Below are 19,260 nucleotides of genomic sequence, written 5' to 3'. Positions count from 1 at the left end.
CCTATGATTAAGGGCTGTGTCATGATGAAAATAATTGCTTTAATTAGCCATTAAACAGGTTTCAGGGTCAACATGACAATGAGTTTCTTTCTGTGTTTGATTTAGTAGAAGCAGTTAATGATTTTGTTTTTATTATCTTTACCCCCTGCTTCTGAATTATTTACTTAGCACATAGAAGGCAACAGATATTTGTTATTATAAAATCAATTTCATGCCTGACTAGACCATCTCTTCCACCTTTGTCATTACTCTTTGAGCTTTGGGTGTTATCTTGGGCTCATTTATGTTTATACAACAAGATGGAAATGGGCCCTACCAATAATTATTTGGAGAATTTGAGTCATACAGCAGGCAGTGCATTTTCATTCTCACTTTCAGAGAATTTCCGTGTATGCACCCCCACCCCTTCCATTTCTATTGATATTTCTAATCAATAGAATAATGTTTCTAAAGTAAAAGTGTCATATTATACTTTCTCATTATTTACATGATGTTAAGAATGGATTATGTATCCACAGTAAAAATTCAGTATTTAAAGAGTGAAACACACATCCATAAGCTATTATTGTAGTTAAAAGCATTCTTCTTTGAAATCCTTGTTTAGTGAAGTTGTGTTCCTTTGTTTTCCCTAGCTTTTATGTAAGGCTCAAGGTGACAATCATGGCTTTTCGGAAATGTCAGTAGCCTTGAAGTTAAATAATATAAATGCCACTAACATTCTTTTTTTTTTTTTTAGTGGTTCTGGATTAACTCCCAAACACACATAAAATTAGGTCTGCAAGTCTCTTCATGCCTGTTAAGCATATCCTGAATATAGCCTTGTGAGTGTGAGGAGGAGTGAGTTTGCACAGCTCCTTTTGGATCTGCCCACTGTTCCCATTATGCCTTGGTAGTGTCTACCTGCCCTCAGTTGGTGGCAAGGGGAGCTTTGCCCATTTCTGTGTTTTCACTAGGTTTCAGAAACGAATTGCTACCCCAGTTGTCTAAGCAGCCCATCATTTTCCCACTGAGGCAGAACTCCTGCCTTGTTCCTTCCTTCAGCCCTATTTCCTGCTCCATGGAGCTGGAACCATAGCACTACCCTGCCTAGTACCCTGCTCCTAACAGCCCAGTTATATAGAACCATCATGCCATTCTCTGAGCCCATCCCCTAATTTTTCCCACTGATTAGCTTTAACTTTTTTTAAAAAATATATTTTATTGATTTTTTTACAGAGAGGAAGGGAGAGGGATAGAGAGTTAGAAACATCGATCAGCTGCCTCCTGCACACTCCCTGCTGGAGATGTGCCCGCAACCAAGGTACATGCCCTTGACCAGAATCGAACCTGGGACCCTTGAGTCCACAGGCTGGCGCTCTATCCACTGAGCCAGACCGGTTAGGGCAAATTAGCTTTAACTTTTAACACCCAGCAAACATTTATTGAGCACATATTTATCCAAACCCGGCTGGGAGTTCTAGCTCAGTACCTTATTGATGTATGATGCCCAGCAAGTTGGAAATGGTTCTTAACCTTAGTTTCTATATTTAGAAAATGGCACTAATATAAATATTCACCTTAATGACATCATGGTTATTGTGAGGACTCAATACAGTAAAGTATGTGAAAGTATCTTGCATAAGTAGCTTTATAGATGTTTTAGTTATTTCATTTCCTTGGCAGTATAAACCTAGATTTCTATTGAAAAATAATCTCTATAATCTTGGTCAGCTAATTTCTCTTAGAAAATTCTAATCTGGTGTTAGAGTTTAACATTTGACATAGGTTATGTAGAAGCTTTTAAGCATATCAGAATAATCTGGGCTGCTTTGTAAAGGTAGATTGCTGGGTTCCATGCCCAGAGATTCTGATTTTAGGTTTGCTTTGGAGTTTAGGAACCTGCATTTTTAACAAGCACTGTGGATTAGTTTCCTGGGGCTGCCATAATAAGCTACCACAAACTGGGAGGGTTGACACAACTGAACCACACCTGCCAGGGCTGCCATTTTTTTCACATAGGTTTTCAATTTCTTGCTCTTTCTCTTTTCCTTCAGGCACCCCTATGAAGTGACTATTGGTATACTTGAAATTGTCCCAGAGTCTCCTTACACTATTTTCATATTTTTTTATTCTTTTTTCTCTTTTTGTTGTTATGATGGATGTTTTGCTTCCTCACATTCTAAATCACTAATTTGATTCTCAGCATCCTCTACTCTACTTTTGATTCCCTGTAAATGATTCTTCATTTCAATTAGTGTATTCTTCATTTCTGACTGTTTTTTTTTATGGTTCCTGTGTTCTTTTTCATGCTGTTGATGTTCTCACTAAGTTCCTTGAGCATCATTATAACGATTGTTTTGAACTCTCTATCTGGTGTTTTGCTTGCCTCCATTTCATTTCCTTCTTTTTCTGGAGATTTCTTCTGTTCTTTCACTTGGCACATGTTTCTTTGTCTCCACATTTTGGCTGCTTTCCTGTGTTTGTTTCTATATATTAGTCAGAGCTGCTGTGTCTCCTGTACTTGATAGAGTGGCCTTGTGTAGTAGGTGTCCTACAGGACCCAGTGGCACAGCCTCTCCAGTCACCTGTGTTGGGTGCCTCAGGTGTGTCCCTGTGGGGGCTCTGTGTACTGTCCTGTTGTAGTTGAACCTTGACTGCTGTTGGCTTCACTGGGAGGGATTGACCCCCAGGCCAATCAACTGTGAGGACCAGCTGGGACTACAATAGAGGAGCTACTGTGCAAGAGTTGATCCTACAGAGCAGGACTTGCTTCATTGGGGCTTTGGTGCTCACGGGGTTGGCCCCTTGAGTGTGTCACTCCTAGGGGTGGTAGGATTGTAATCCAACATGATCTGAAGATGTCCACTGGATTTACTGGCTCTGGGGCCACCTGGGAAGTGCAAAGTCAGCCACTGCCTATACCCTGCCTGGAACCACCTGGCAGGAGCTACAGAGTGATCTTCAGATGGCTGCTACTGGTGTTGGGCTTGGAGGTGCCCAGGATAGGCCAAGCTGTGAACAAAGGCGGCTGCCACTAGTGCTGGGCCTTGGGCCACTTAGCAAGAAGTGCAGGCTACACAGAGGCCAGATGCTGCTTGTTTGAGATTTTAGGAATGTCCGAATCATGAAGCAAGAGAGGCCAGTTGTATGGAAAAGCCACTGGAAATGACTTGGGTGGGGTGAGGTCTTGGGGAATTATCAGGGTAGGGCAAACAGAGTGAGCCAGGTTGATGGAGACTCAGATGGCTCCTGCTTGCCAGCTCTGAAGGGGGTGGGGAGGGCTCAGCAAAGGAACAATGGCCTCTGCTAGCATTTTTTGTTTGGCAAAAAGCGGCCCCCCAGCTCTTACCCTGATGCCCAACAATTTATTTCCTTCCCATATGTCCCTGGTTTCTTTCAAGCTGCTAGAGCTCAGAGGGAGTGAGTTTAAGTAAGTCCATGTGTGGGCCCTTTAAGAGGAACTGCTTGGGACTCCAACAGCCTTTATCTCACTTAGCCACAGTCCCTGTTGGTTTTTACAGCCACAAGTTATGGGGACTCCTCTTCCTGGCAATGGAATCCTGGGCTGAGGGGTGGAATTGGAGTCCCTTGCTCCTCAGGGGAACCTGCAGAGCCAAGATATCCCTCCTAATTACAAACCATCACATGTGCGAGTTGGACCAGCCCATTCCACCTCTCTGCCCTCCTACCAGTCTTTTTTTTTTTTTTTAATATGTTTTTATCGACTTCAGAGGGAGGAAGGGAGAGGGACAGAGAGAGAAACATCAATGATGAGAGAGAATCATTGATCAGCTGCCTCCTGAATGCATTCCCTCTCCTCCACACCCCTGCCTCCCCCATGGGGATTGAGCCTGCAACCTGGGCCTGAATTTTTAAAACTACAAGTCTTCAGAATGGTGACAGATTTTCAAAATGTCTCTGGAATAGATAGATGGTTAAGTATGTTGTGTTAATTAAATGGAATATATGCATTCACTAAAATTATAATGCTGATGATTATATATCAACATGAAAATGTTACAAATCCCATTTTAATTTTAAGTGAAGATAACAGAACATAAAATTATGTTTTTACTAAAATTGCAGCTATGAAAAAACATGGATAAAGGCTGGGAGAGAATTCAAATATTAAAACAGTTATCATTGGGTGACAGATTAATGGGTGAATTATTTTCTTTCAGTACTAGAATACTATTCTCATAATAATTGAAAAACATGCAGTGATAGTTTGGACTCTGGTCAGCTATGGTAAAAGTACTCAGTTTCTGAGAATGGAAAATGAAATGAATTATATGGAGACTTCAAGAGCCTTCAATGTGTGAGCTAATTCTGATAGCGTGTGCATTTACTTTTTATCTAAAATAATAATGAATACTCACTTAATAAAGAAGATATTTTAAAGACATGGTTACCATGTCTTAGGAGAGCTATCTTGGAACCCTGCTATTTATGAAGTCTATATTTCAATCCCCCCACCCCCAAAAAGTAAAACTGCCAGTAGGATATCTGAAATTCAAGATCTATGACAGTGATGGCGAACCTTTTGAGCTCGGCGTGTCAGCATTTTGAAAAACCTTAACTTAACTCTGGTGCCGTGTCACATATAGAAATTTTTGATATTTGCAACCATAGTAAAACAAAGATTTATATTTTTGATATTTATTTTATATATTTAAATGCCATTTAACAAAGAAAAATCAACCAAAAAAATGAGTTCGCGTGTCACCTCTGACACGCGTGTCATAGGTTCGCCATCACTGACCTATGACAATCTTAATACCCTAAACTTCTTTTATTCAAAATCCACATCTTATTTGTGCTCTCATATTTGTTTGTGTGACAAGAAACTGTTTCTGGTATTGGAATCATCGTGTGCTTTTCCCACATAACAATGTCTCATGGGGTTTTCATCAGGGAAGAAAAGGCAGCACACCGGAGTAAGATTTTGCTGTGATTATCTCATCATCTCCTTTCATTTGCAGTGCCACTGGCAAAAGTCTTTTTAAAAGAAGGTTCAGCAAAATGATTGGCACTCGGTAAGTGGTTGATATTGAATAGGAAAAGCCAAGAGCTAATTTGAAGTCTTTTTGTAATGTTCTTTGTTTAAAAAAATGAAGAGAAAATATCCAAAATTAGAATACTAAGAACTAGAGCAGTCTTGCACCATACTGTTTTAATTGGCTGTTGCTCATGAGAAGAATCAATAATTTCTTTTGAAGTTTCACATCAACTGCTTAATTTTGATCAAGTGTTATAATTAATCAGCTGTGAATAAAGTGAATCAGTTATAATTTTAACCTTAGTTTGTTTTTTTTAAGTAGCTACACTGATATAATAGGTTATCTAACTGTATTCAAAGCCTTATAAATGATTTAGCAGTATTTAGAAGGAACTACAGCTTATCAATTTACTCCTGGGTTCCAACAATCACATTTTGAATATTTTTCAGAGCATATTTATTGAAATGTTAATGTAATTTTGGGTTATTCAGGTATTTTGCCTGCTTTATTTTAATCATCAACTAGTAGTATAGAATTACCCAGTAAATTTCAAACACAGTGCCAGACACCATAGAAACAAAGAAGTGAGTCAAAAGTAGCATAGGGTATAGATTCTGTGTTCAAAGAACTTATAATATAAATGGAGGAACAGACAGACGGGACATACATAAAACAGAATAACTGGCTTTTTTTTTCTTTAATGTATTTTTTATTGATTTCAGAGAGGAAGGGAGAGAAAGAGAAACATCAATGATGAGAGAGAACCATTGTTTGGCTGCCTCCTGTATGCCCCATACCAGGGCTGAGCCCACAACCAGGGCATGTGCCCTGACTGGGAATTGAACCATGACCTCCTCGTTCATAGGTCAATGCTCAACCACTGAGCCATGCCAGCTGGGGAATAGTAACTGCCTTTCAAAGTGACTTGTTAACTGATTGTAGGTAAAGTAATTTTGGAAAAGTAGGAAAGCTTGAGTCGTCTTGAATTCCTTAGAGGTCATGGAACTTGAGTGGAGACTTGAGGGATGGTATGGCTGAGACTGATAGTTTCCCCCAATGTTTGTTCTTCTCTTTTTAGACAGGAATAGAATTTAGCTGCCCAGCTGAAGGCTACACTTCTCAGGCCTCTTGTCTCTATGTATAGCCATGAAACCAAATTCTGTACAATGGGTTTTAAGCAGAAGTGTGTGTGTAGCTTTTAGATTGTGCCATACAGCAAGAAGGATGCCCATCCCTTATTCCTTTTTGTCTGTCTTACTGGGTGGGATACAGATAAAATACTCTGGAGCTGTGTTGTTTAAATATGGCAGATAGGAGAGAAGGAGCCTAAACCTCTGTCAACCTCATCAGAGTTGTCATGGCACCTGAGAATTTTATACATAGGAGAAATAAACTAATGTCTTGGTTAAGCCATCGTCATTTTGGGTTTCCCCATTAGAGTAGCTAACCTATATCCAAACTAATATAGATGGATAGACTTTAAATTTGCAGAAGAATGAAGGGGGGCATTCCAGGAACAGAGGACCATGAACAGAGGCTCCAGATGGGGACTAACATGGTGAACCTGAGATGATAGTTCTCTACCTCACAGTGTCTGCAGGTATATTAAATAGCAAATGAAGTTATAGGTATTACGTATTTCACTTCATTGTGACCAGAGAATATTCTTTGTATGAGTTGAATCCTTTTAAATTTATTGAGATTTGCTTTATGTCCTAACATTTTGTTTATGCTGATACCTGGGAAGTATATGCTGCTCTTGATGTGTATAGTGATCTGTTAGGTCTAGTATGTTTATTGTGTTCAAATTTTTCTGTTCCTTTTGTCCAGTTGTTGTATACATTATTGACAGTGGGACATTGAAGTCTTCAATCATTATGTTTATTTTAACTTTATTAAAATATTGAGTTTATTTCACATGTATAATTTTGTCTTCCCACCATTTCCATTTGTCTGACCGCCACTACTACTGTGTCCTATCATAAAATTCCATACATACCCAAAACCAAGCAGAGGGTGGAGTTCCATCTTTAAAAACTAAACGCATTTTGGACAACACATTCTTGGCAATGGAACCTGGGCAACTTTTATTAGACATGGTAGGGAAAGTCCTCACTCTTGCATTGCAAAAAGGGCAGCCAGATATCAACTGTTACAGAAGTAAAACAAAATAAGATAAGAAATTTTGACAAACTTTTTAAACTAATTTTTTAACCTTCCCCAGAGGATATGTTTTTTAAATTAATTTGAGAGAGAGAGAGAGAGAGAGAGAGAGAGAGAGAGAGAAGAGAGAGAAGAGAGAGAAAACATCGATGTGAGAGAGAAACCTGGATAGGTTGCCTCCTGTAGGTGCCCTGACTGGGAATTGAACCCGTAACATTTTGGTTTATGGGATGATGCTCCAACCAACTGAGCCATCTGGTCAGGGCCAAAGTATTCTTTTTAAAGAGTCTTCCCCCACTGCCAGAGATTGACTAGCCTTCTGGTCATTCTTCAGAAGCAATTTTTCACATAATTGATGAACTTGGCTTCCACTTTGAAAAGAACCACTTTTAAAATATTTGCTTGCATTTTTGCTTTAATGTCTTCTACAGAATGAGTTTCTTTTGGTGTTTTAGGAGTTTTTCCTGTTTTTTAAAATTTATCTTTCTGGTTGAAAGTATTTCAGATGTCCCCTTTGTTTTTCTGTTTTTATTTTTTTCCCATTGACCCCCTCCACCCTGCACACCTGCCCCTCCCAAGCCTTTACCACACTATTGTCTGTGTCCTTGGCTATGCATATGTGTATATAAATTCTTTGGTTGGTTAATCTCTCACCTCCCACATCACCCTGCCTCCCCCGCTCCTTTCCTCTTCCCTCTGAAATTCATCAGTCTGTTCCATGGTTCTCTGTTTCTGGATCTTTTTTGTTCATCAGTTTATTTTGTTTATTAGATTCCACATATGAGTGAGATCATGTGATACTTATCTTTCTCTGACTGGCTTATTTTGCTTAGCATAATACTCTCCAGATCCCTCCATGCTGTTGCAAATGGAAAGAGATCCTTCTTTTTTTTTAAAAAAAAGATTCATGAACTTTTGATCTTGATGTTGATGGTTTTGAGTCTTCCATTCTGATTTAATTTTTGTGCATTTTTTGGCTAAAGCATCTCATGTAGATTTCTTTAATTTAGCTTTTTGTTAAGCTTTTTCATCATAAAAATCATCATATCTTTGTCATCATCTTCATCTGCATCAACATCTTCAGTAACAGCAAGTTTTACTTTTTTTGTGTGAAACTTGCTACAACTTTCAGGGCAGAATGCTTTCCAGATATAATTAGGAGTTTCACATCCTCCTCTTTATCTTCTGACTCTGCATCTTCTTCTATAGCTACTAAGTGCTGTCCACTAATATGCACAGGCCCTGAACCACATTTCGACCATGAGACCACAGTGGTGTTATTTGAAGCCACCAAGGACAGACATTTTCAAAGTTACCAGTGTTACTTTAATTGGACTGCTTTCATAACTCATTGTCTCTGCTTCAACAATGTACAATTCATCCTCTGTACCAGCCCCTATACTGATTATTCTTAAAGATAATTGGTACTCATTTATATCATTATCCACCTTAAACTGATAATCTTTATTGGCCTTTAGTTCACAATAGTTCTGGAGGTTGGGAACCCAAAATCAGGGTGCCAGCATGGTTGGGTGAGGGCTGTCTTCTAGATTGCGGACTTCTGATTGTATCCGCAGATGGTGGAAAGCTTTAACTGTTATTTTTGAATTGTCTCTTTCTTCCTTCATTTTTATCAGTTTTTGCTTTAGATATTTGGATTAAGTTTATATATGTTTATAATTTCTTATATTTTCATTTATTATAAATTTTTATAATTTTATATATTTTCTGGATGGATTGACTTTTTTATCGTTATAAAATACTAGAAGCCAGTTGCACGAAGATTCGCGCAATAGGCCTTCCTTCCCCTGGCTGCTGGCACCAGTTTTCCTCCGGCACCCGGGGCCCAGGCCTTTGGTCCAGCCACAGCGAGGCTTGCCTTCTCCACTGCAGTTGCAGTGGAGAAGCCAAGCCTCTTTGGTCTTTAGTCTTCAGTCTTCACTCTGGCCAGAGCCTTCAGTCTTCGCTCCGTGCCTGCATATGCAAATTAACCACCATCTTTGTTGGGTTAATTTGCATAGTTGCTCTGATTGGCTGGTGGGCATAGTAGAGTGACACCAATTTGCATGTTTCTCTTTTATTAGTGTAGATTCTGCTTTGTCTCTAGTAACCATTTTTTGTCTTAAAATCTATGTTGTCTGATATTAGTACAGTTACTCCAGCTTTCTTTTGATATAAATCCTACCATATCAGTAATTACATTAAATTAAATGGATTAAAAATTCCAATTAAAAGCAGAGATTTTTAAAATTTGTATTTTTCTACATTTCTTGCTTTCATTTCTTCCTCCATTATGGCCTACTTTTGTGTTAAATATTTTCTTGTGTACCATCTTAAATCCCTTGTCATTTTTTATTATGTATTTTTGAATTATCTTACATACATCATAATTTATAACAATATAGTTTGTATTAATGCCAATTTAATTTCAGTATTATAAAATAATTTTAATCCTGTGTAGCTGCATTTCCCACCCCCTTGGGAATCCATTAACACAAATTTATAATCATTACTTTATGCAGTTGTCTTTTAAATCATATAGGAGAAATGATGCATCACCAACAAAAATACATTTATATTGTCTTTCATAGTTATTTATATAGTTTCCTTTACCAGCATTCTTTGTTTTTTTTTTTATGTGGTTTTGAGTTGCTTTGTAGTATCCTTCATTTCAGCCTGAAGGATTCACTTTAGTATTTCTTGTAAGTCATGTCTGCTGGTGTTGAATTCTCTCAATTATTGTTTATCTGCCAATGTGTTTAATTTCTACTTCATTCTTGAAGGGTAAGCTTACTGGATAAAGAATTCTTGTTTGATAGTTGTTGTTTTTTCTTGCAGCACATTGAAGATGTCATCCTACTGCCTTTTTGGCCTTCAAAGTTTCTGATGTGAAATTGGCTGTTAATTTTATTGAGGATACCTTGGACATGATGAGTTGCTTCTCTGTCTCAGTGCTTTCAAGAATCTGTCTTTGACTTTTGAGTGTTGGCTATGATGTGTCTAGGTTTGAATCTCATTGCATTTATTTGACTTAGAATTTGTTGAATATATAACTTTTTTATTAAATTTGGAAGTTTGGGGAAATTATTTTTTTCAGATATTTTTCTGCCTCTTTCTCTCCTCTACTTTTGGGACATTTCATATGCATATGTTAGTATGTTTGATGATGTCCCATAGGTATCTGAGGCTCTGGTTCATTTTTTTCTTCTTTTTGTCTGTTACTTAGACTGGATAATTTTAAATGACCTATCTTCAAATTTGATGATTTATTCTTCTTCCTGCTCAAATGTGATGTTGAGCTCCTCTAATGAATTTCATTTATTGTAGCTTTTAATCTCTAGAATGTCTAGTTGGTCTGTGTTCACATTGGGACATGCCTTCAACACTCAGCTAGACAGTTTGCAACTCTGCCTCAGTCTTTGCTTCCTGCCTGCACAGAGTATCCAGATCAGCCAGGAGTGGGAGCTTCCTGAGCACGCATTTAGCCCTGGACATATGCACAGCTCTACACACGTACACAGACTTCTAGTTTCCCAGGAATATGTTGGAGATTTTCAAAGCCCCTATGGACATCTCATTCCTCATATTTTCCTTTGAAGCTTTTTAGTTAGTTTATTATTTGTCCTCACTGTTGTTCACTACCACAAATTTTCTGAATTTCTGTTGACAAACACCCCTAAGAGAAAAGGATTGGGGGGAATTTCTTTTTTCTTTGCTGGGTAAACTTCAAGTCAGGTCAAATACAGAAGACAGATTTTCAAGTGGGGTTTTCCAAGGAGGCATTACCCAGGTCAATAATGACAATTCTCTGGGATATGGCTTTGAAAGAGCTCCAGCTTCCCTCTGCTGTCTGCCAGGAGACTGATTTTTAACCCAAATGTGAGCCGGAGGGCAAGGGATGGCAAGTCAAAATGCCATATAGGTCTTGAAGAAATGCTCACTAGGTTCTTGCAAACATTTGATTAATTTTTAAAGTTATGAAAAAAATATTTTTGAAAAAATTTTCCCAATTTTCTTATCACTTTTATGGAAAAGAGAATTTTCAGAGGACAATATTCTGCCATTTTTGCTAATGTCATTCTCTCATCTGTTTTTATGGATTTTTCTATGTATTATTTGTTATTCTTTGGGCACTTTAAGATAAATTTTAACAAGTTATTCAATATGTCAGTGGAATAATTTTTGTCTTTAGAATTATATTGACTGGAACATACCACATTGTTGAAAGTAGTAGTCTATTGTACTTGGGAATGCCAAATTTGGATTCATAGTTAACATATCTAAAAATTTAACTCTTGCCATAGTGGTTTGGCTCAATGGATAGAGCATCGACCTGTGGACTGAAGGGTTCCAGGTTTGAGTCTGGTCAGGGGCATATGCCTACGTTGCTGGCTTGATCCCCAGTTAGGGGCATGCAGGAGGCAACTGATGGATAGTTCTCTCTCATCATTGATGTTTCTATCTCTCTCTCCCTCTCCCTTCCTCTCTGAAATCAATAAAAAATATATTTTAAAAAATTAATTCTTATTGTTTACAAGCAAATATAAGTTTTATTACCATTCATATATAATCATTTAACTAACTTATATAGTGATTAACATGGCTATTTACTATTCTAATCACTTTACAGATATTTAATTTGTAAAGGTTTTTAATTTCCATAAGGTTGTGAAGAAAGTCCTATTACTAACCTCATTTTGCACTGAGGAAACAAAGTCACAGGTAGGTTAAGAAATTTGCTAGAGTTTATGTAAATCAGGAGTGGGGAACCTTTTTTCTGCCAAGGGCCATTTGGATATTTATAACATCATTTGAAGGCCCTACAAAATTATCGACTTAAAAATTAGCCTGCTATATTTGGTCAAACATTTATTTAACCCACCCCTAATGCCTTGGCAGGGCCAGGCCAAATGATTTCCCGGGCCTTATATGGCCCAAGGGCCGAACATTCCCCACCCCTGATGTAGGTAGTGAATGGCAGAAACCGAATTCAAATCCAGACAGTCAGGCTTCAGAGTTTTTGCCTTTAATCATTATGCTATCCTGCCTCTCCAGATAGTTACATTAATGATTATATTCAATTTATTTATTATAATATATATTGAGTATATAGCACAGCCTAGGTACTGTGGATATTGCAGTGAATAAGACAGATAAAACATCTACCATTATGGAGCTTATAATGGAGGGGCAGGAAAATAGAAACATTAAACAAATAACTATACAAATTATAAGTGATACAAAGGGTAAGTTTCAGGTTGTTAATGAGAATACCCTGAAATTGTTATGAGGGAAATTTAATCCTGTCAGGAAGGACCAGAAAAGGTTTGTTTCAAAAAGTAAATTGGCAAATTGAGAATGAAAAGCTGAAGAAGATATATGTAAAGCCCAGCCTAGCCATTCTGCCAGTGATTTCTGCTGCTTCTGTCAGCTGCCAACCTACTTCCCTGCTTTGCCCCCCTTTCTTCTTTCTTACCTTGTTTATCTCATAACTGCTCTTTTGTCTTTGGACTATCACATCAAAGGGTGCTCAGTCAGTCTGTTCCTTTCATTCTGTGCTGGGCATAATTTGGCAGTGGTTGGAAATTCCCAATTGTGTCTGCAGTTACTTGGTGCTTAGGGGTTTCTTCTCAGTGTCTCCTCATAAAACTATATTTTTTGTGCTCCCTTAATTCTATTTTGAAAAAGATTATTTATATTTTACTTTTATAGGAGATATGACTCATTTTGGAAAATGGTCAAACTGTATAAAAAATAGCAGGGAACCATAACTCCTTAAGATGTTGTGAATTTTTGCTCTTGTGGCTTCAATTGTATGTGGACATAGCTTCTGGGTTTGTCAATTCTTTGCCTCAGTGCCCTCAATCAGTAGCTTGGCAACATATTACACTGGCAGGTTCTTATTGTCTGTCAACACAAGGCTTGTTTTGTGCACAGTATTAGCTCCTGGATGGTTCTGCAAAAGTGATGTGTCACTGAAATTTTCTTTTTTGACATGTCTCTTACCTGGTGGTTAATGGCTGTGATGAAATATTTTTTTCTTCAAGAAATGAACCATTTCTTCTTGGCCCTATGTCCCAGTCTTTGATGATGTATTTGCCAAAAAATTGCCAATGAAACCTTCTTTTCTTCTGTCCATTTAAAAAATGGCTACCATTTCTCCATTCTAGGTTTATTATTTCTATCAGTGAAGTGATGTGTAACTGCAATTTATCAGGCGTTATATTGTAAACCGATTGACTGATTACTTTCAACATGAGAGATTCAGAGTAAAGAAAGAAGAAATGACAAATTCAGGATATGTTCCATTCAACAACAAATGAAATAGAAAAGTAAATTTTCACTAAATTGTTTGAACCATCAGAGTTGTGAGAGAGAGGGTATATATTTTGTAATCAATATAAAGTGAATTATGTTTTTGTCTGTCTGTATCACATAACACAAAACCTGCTGGATGTATTTTCTGTTGGAGAGTAAAATAGAGGACAGGTCTAGTAGAGTCTATCTTAAAAGAGGCTTTGTGGTCTAAGCAAAATCTATGCTGGTGTACTTCAATACAATTGTCATTTTCTAAAATTGCATCTAATACAGGAGTAAGCAAAATTGGTTTACAGCTCTGAGTTTGTGAAACAGAATTTATTCTTGTATTATTATTTATTGATTATTGTGTTCTTTATTATTATTATTAATGCACTTTTGCCCACCCCTATATTGAGATACTGGAATTTCAGAGAGACAAACCACACATACCCAGAGACCAGATCTTTATAAAACAAACAGTGTTTGCAATATAACATTCAAATCAAGGTAATCAGGAGAGGTCCTCTGAATTGTAGACATTGGTTTCTGACATGCTGCTTCTCTTAAGGACAGCTCTATTTAGCATACTCCAGCGTAGAAACAGGAATTTATATCTTTAAAGATGGTTATTGCTTTGAGCTCTATGAAGGAAATCAGCCAATTTGTCATAAATGTGTTACAGTGATGAGGAATTAAAAACAAATGTGCATGCTCTTTGTCAGCACCAACAGAAGAAAATAAGTATAATTGGAATCAAAGTGATTTAGAGAATTGTGTGGTAATATCACTCAAGCCCTGTAACAGAATTCAGAAGGTCATTGTGAAATTTTTGTCCCGATGGCTTTAAAAACAGCATAGATTCACCAGTCTGAAGAGTATAAATTGCTTCCACTGAAAAGTATTTACTAGACATCATAAAATTACTGGAATTATTTTTGGACTGAGTCCTAGGTTCTACTTCTGGTAGTAGTTACAAATCATAGTAGTTATAGGCATATTTCCGAAAGTAGAAAACTAGGAAGTTATATTGGATTCTCTTCGAGGTTATTTAGAGCTGTGAGTTCTTTTGGACTTTTACCATAAAGCATCGGTCATCATATTTTGTATAACTGCTTGTCATTCTTAGGGTCCAATCAACACTATAGGAAAGGTCAAGAAGATTTGTAATAAGAATCTTCCAGTGGGTCCACTTGTTGACAGAGCTGAACTTAGGACCTCTAGTTGTGATAATAGTTATGTGACGTTCTAAAATTCTGTGATGGTTGGGAAAATCATTCATTTTAATACATTTTATAAAATTTTTTGACGGGTTAGCCTCTATAGTTCTCTAATCTCCCAATTCTTCTCACGAACTGTTCTAAACTTTTAAAAATGTCTTCTATGTGTCTACTTTAGCCTGCAAAATGAGCCTAGGAATATTCCTCACCCTTGGCCAATCCCAATCATGCATAGGTGGGGGAAGGTCTCTAGAGTCAGTATCCCACCAGATAATGAGAAGGTCAGTGGTCAGGAAGTCTGTCAAGGTCAGGTGGCCAGGAGAAGTCCAGTTGAATGTACTTTGGCAGAAGCACAAACTAGCGACTAACGACAGGTGAAGGTAAAGTAGGTGAAGATCAGAGATGTTTCTGAAGCTGCTGAATCACAGGACATGGGAAAAACTTGATATGCTCAGTTAACCAATGAAAATTGTATGAGGATGAGTGGAATGAACCAATTTACTCAGGACTGTTCTTCGGGATGCCAGGAATTTAACCTATATCTTTGAGGATGATATCTATTTAGTTTCTTCTCTACCTCTCATTGATGAGATTAGCGTGCTCTATGTATGTTGAAGAATATATAAATTTTCATGTAAAATTTTAATTAATTAATTAATTCTTAAAATTTTATTTATTTATTTATTTACTGTTTAAAGTATTACAAATAGTAGTACCTATGTTTCCTTTTCCCCCCATTGACCTCCTCCCGGGACCCCCTATCCTCTGGCACATGCCCTCAATCCCCCCCTCCCGGGTTCTGTGTCCATTGGTTATGCTTATATGCATGCATACAAGTCCTTTAGTTGATCTCTTACCCCTCCCCATAACCCTCCCTTGCCTTCTCGCTGAGGTTTGAGCATCTGATCCATGATTCTCTGTCTCTGGATCTGTTTTTGTTTCTCCGTTTATGTTGTTCATTATAATACAAAAATGAGTGAGATCATGTGATACTTATCTTTCTCTGACTGACTTATTTTGCTTAGCATAATGCTCTTCAGCTCCATCCATGCTGTTACAAATGGTAGGAGTTCCTTCCTTTTTACAGCAGCGTAGTATTCCATTGTGTAGATGTACCACAGTTTTTTAATCCACTCATCTGATTATGGGCACCTAGGCTGTTTCCAAATCTTAGCTATTGTAAATTGTGCTGCTGTGAACATAGAGGTGCATATATCTTTTCTGATTGGTGTTTCTGTTTTCTTGGGATATATTCCTAGAAGTAGGATTATTAGGTCAAATGGAAGTTCCATTTTTAATTTTTTGAGGAAACACCATACTGTTTTCCACAGTGGTTGCACCAGTCTGCATTCCCACCAGCAGTGCAAGAGGGTTCCTTTTTCTCTGCATCCTCTCCAGCACTTGTCCATTGTTGATTTGTTGATGATAGCCCTTCTGACAGGTATGAGATGGTTCCTCGTTGTTTTGATTTGCACCTCTCAGATGATTAGTGACTTTGAGCATGTTCTCATATGTCTCCTGGCCTTCTGTATGTTCTCTTTTGAAAAGTGTTTATTTAGGTCCTTTGCCCAATTTTTGATTGGCGCATGTTTATCTTCATTTTGTTAAGTTATATGAGTTCCCTGTAAATTTTGGAAATTAAACCCTTATTGGATATAACATTGGCAAATATGTTCTCCCATGCAGTGGGCTTTCTTATTGTTTTGTGGATGGTTTCTTTTGCTGTGCAGAATCTTTTTATTTTGATATAGTCCCATTTGTTTATTCTCTCCTTAGTTTCCATTGCCCTAAGAGCTGTATCAGTAAATATATTGCCAAGACAAATGTCTGCTATTTTGCTGTCCATGGCTTCTTCTGAGATTTTTATGGTTTCCCATCTTACGTTTAAGTCCTTTATCCATTTTGAGTTTATTTTTGTGTATGGTGTAAGTTGGTGGTCTAGTTTCATTTTTTTTTTGCATGAATCTGTTCAGTTTTCCCAACACCATTTATTGAAGAGACTGTCTTGCCTCCATTGTATGCTCTTGTCTTCTTTGTCAAATATTAATGGAGCATAATGGCTGTGCTGATTTCTGGGTTCTCTGTTCTGTTTCACTGGTCTATATGTCTGTTCTTGTGCCAGTACCAGGCAGTTTTGAGAACAATGGCTTTGTACTATAGCTTGATATCTGGCATTGTGATCCCTCCAACCTTTTTCTTCTTTCTCAAGATTGCTGTAGTTATTTGGGGTCTTTTTCTATTCCAGATGAATTTTTGAAGAGTTTTTTCTAGGTCTTTGAAGTATGTCATTGGTATTTTAATGTAGATTGCATTGGATTTATAGATTGTTTTGGGTAGTATGGGCATTCTAATGATGTTGATTCTACCAATCCATGAACATGGTATATTCTTCCATTTGTTTGTGTCTTCCTCTATCTCTTTTCTTCAGTGTCCTGTAATTTTCTGAGTACAGGTCCTTTACCTCCTTGGTTAAATTTATTCCTAGGTATCCTAATTTTTTGTTGGCAATGGTAAATGGGATTGTTTTTTTCAGTTTCTCTTCTGTGAGTTCATTACTGGTGTATATATAAGCCATAGACTTCTGGGTGTTGATTTTTATCCTGCTACATTGCCAAATTCATTTATTAAGTCTAGTAGTTTTTTGATGGAGTCTTTAGGGTTTTCTATGTACAATATTATGTCGTCTGTGAATAATGACAATTTTTCTTCTTCTTTTCCAATTTGGATGCCTTTTATTTCTTCTTCTTGTCTGATCACTATGGCTATCACTTCCAGTACTATGTTGAACAGGAGTGGTGAGAGTGGGCATCCCTGTCTTGTTCCTGTTCTTAGGGGAAATGGTTTTAGTTTTTGCCTATTGAGTATGATGTTGGCTGTAGGTTTGTCATATATGGCTTTTATTATATTGAGGTATGATCCTTCTATTCCCACCTTGCTGAGAGTTTTTATCAAGAAAGGGTGTTGGATTATGTCAAATGCTTTTTCTGCATCAATTGATATAATTATATGGTTTTTATCTCTCAGTTTGTTTATGTGGTGTATCACGTTTATTGATTTGCGGATATTGTACCATCCTTGCATTTCCGGAATAAATCCCACTTAGTCATGGTGTATGATCTTTCTAATGTAATGCTGGATTTGATTTGCTAGAAATTTGTTGAGAATTTTGGCATTTATGTTCATGAGGGATATTGGCCTGTAATTCTCTTTCTTTGTAGTGTCTTTATATGGTTTTGGGATTAGGGTAATGCTGGCTTCATAGAAAGAGCTTAGCAATGTTCCTTCCTCTTGAGTTTTTTGGAATAGTCTGAGGAAGATAGAGTTTAGTTCTCCATTCAATGTTTGATAAAACTCCCCTATGAAGCCATCTTGTTTCAGGCTTTTGTTTGTTGGAAATTTTTTGATTACTATTCAGATTTTTTAATTCTTCCTGATTGAGTTTTAGAAGATTATATTTTTCTAGGAATATGTCCATTTCTTCATATTTCTGTGGGGTCTGTTGTTATTTCACCTCTGAATCCAACCACTTCTTTTTTAAAAAAATATATTTTTATTGATTTTTTTACAGAGAGGAAGGGAGAGAGATAGAGAGTTAGAAACATCGATGAGAGAGAAACATCGATCAGCTGCCTCCTGCACATCTCCTACTGGGGATGTGCCCGCAACCCAGGTACATGCCCTTGACCGGAATCGAACCCGGGACCCTTCAGTCCACAGGCCGATGCTCTATCCACTGAGCCAAACCGGTTTCCGCACATCAATCTTGTTTATCCTTTCAAAGAATCATCTCTTGGTTTCATTGATCTTTTGTAATTTAATTTTTTTAGTCTCTATGTCATTTATTTCTGCTCTGATCTTTATTATTTCTTTCCTTCTGCTCCCTCTGGGCTTTTCTTGTTGCTCTCTTTTTAATTCTTGAAGTTGCAGAGTTAGATGGTTTATTACAATTTTTTCTTGTTTTTTGAGGTAGGCCTGTAATACTGTGAACTTCCCTCTCAGGGCTGCTTTCACTGTGTCCCATAGATTTTGGATTGTTCTATTTTTATTGTCATTTGTTTGCAGGATGTTTTTTATTTCTTCTTTGATCTCTTTGGTAACCCAATCATTGGTTAATAGCATGCTATTCAGCTCCCAAGTGTTTGAATTTTTGTGATTGTTTTTATTGTAGTTTATTTTTAACAAGAGGCCTGGTGCACGAAATTTGTGCACTGGGCAAGGGGCTTCCCCTCAGCCCAGCCTGCACCCTCTCCAATCCGGGACCCCTTGGGGGATGTCCAACTGCCGGTTTAGGCCCTGTCTCGAGGATCGGGCCTAAGCCGGCAGTTGGGTATCCCTCTCACAATCCTGGACCACTGGCTCCTAAGTCCTCACTTGCCTGCCTGCCTGGTTGCCCCTAACTCCCCCACACTTGCCGGCCTCGTTGCCCCTCATTGCCTCTGTGTGCCAGCCTGATCACTGCCCCTGCTGCCGGCCAGGTCGCCCCCAACTTCCCCCTCCCTGCTGGCCTGGTTGCTCCTAACTGCTCCCCTCCGCTGCCTTAGTCACCCCTTACTGCCCCCCCTGCTAGCCTGGTCACCCCTAACTGCCCTCCCCACCAGCCT

General features: G+C 37.9%; 1 protein-coding gene and 1 pseudogene across 1 annotated transcript in view; one reads left to right on the top strand and one right to left on the bottom strand.

Moving 5' to 3' along the window:
• Nucleotides 1-19,260, top strand: part of HS6ST3 (heparan sulfate 6-O-sulfotransferase 3) — a gene marked incomplete at its 5' end in the record, with an annotated part of 712,237 nt that overhangs the window by 193,764 nt on the left and 499,213 nt on the right. The window lies entirely within an intron of this gene.
• On the bottom strand, nt 7,422-10,071 carry LOC102259671 (annotated as a pseudogene).

This window comes from Myotis brandtii, unplaced genomic scaffold (assembly GCF_000412655.1).
Source record: "Myotis brandtii unplaced genomic scaffold, ASM41265v1 scaffold71, whole genome shotgun sequence".
Lineage (NCBI taxonomy): Eukaryota > Metazoa > Chordata > Mammalia > Chiroptera > Vespertilionidae > Myotis > Myotis brandtii.
Note: the sequence above shows the minus strand (reverse complement) of the source record. Positions and strands in the feature narration are given on the sequence as shown.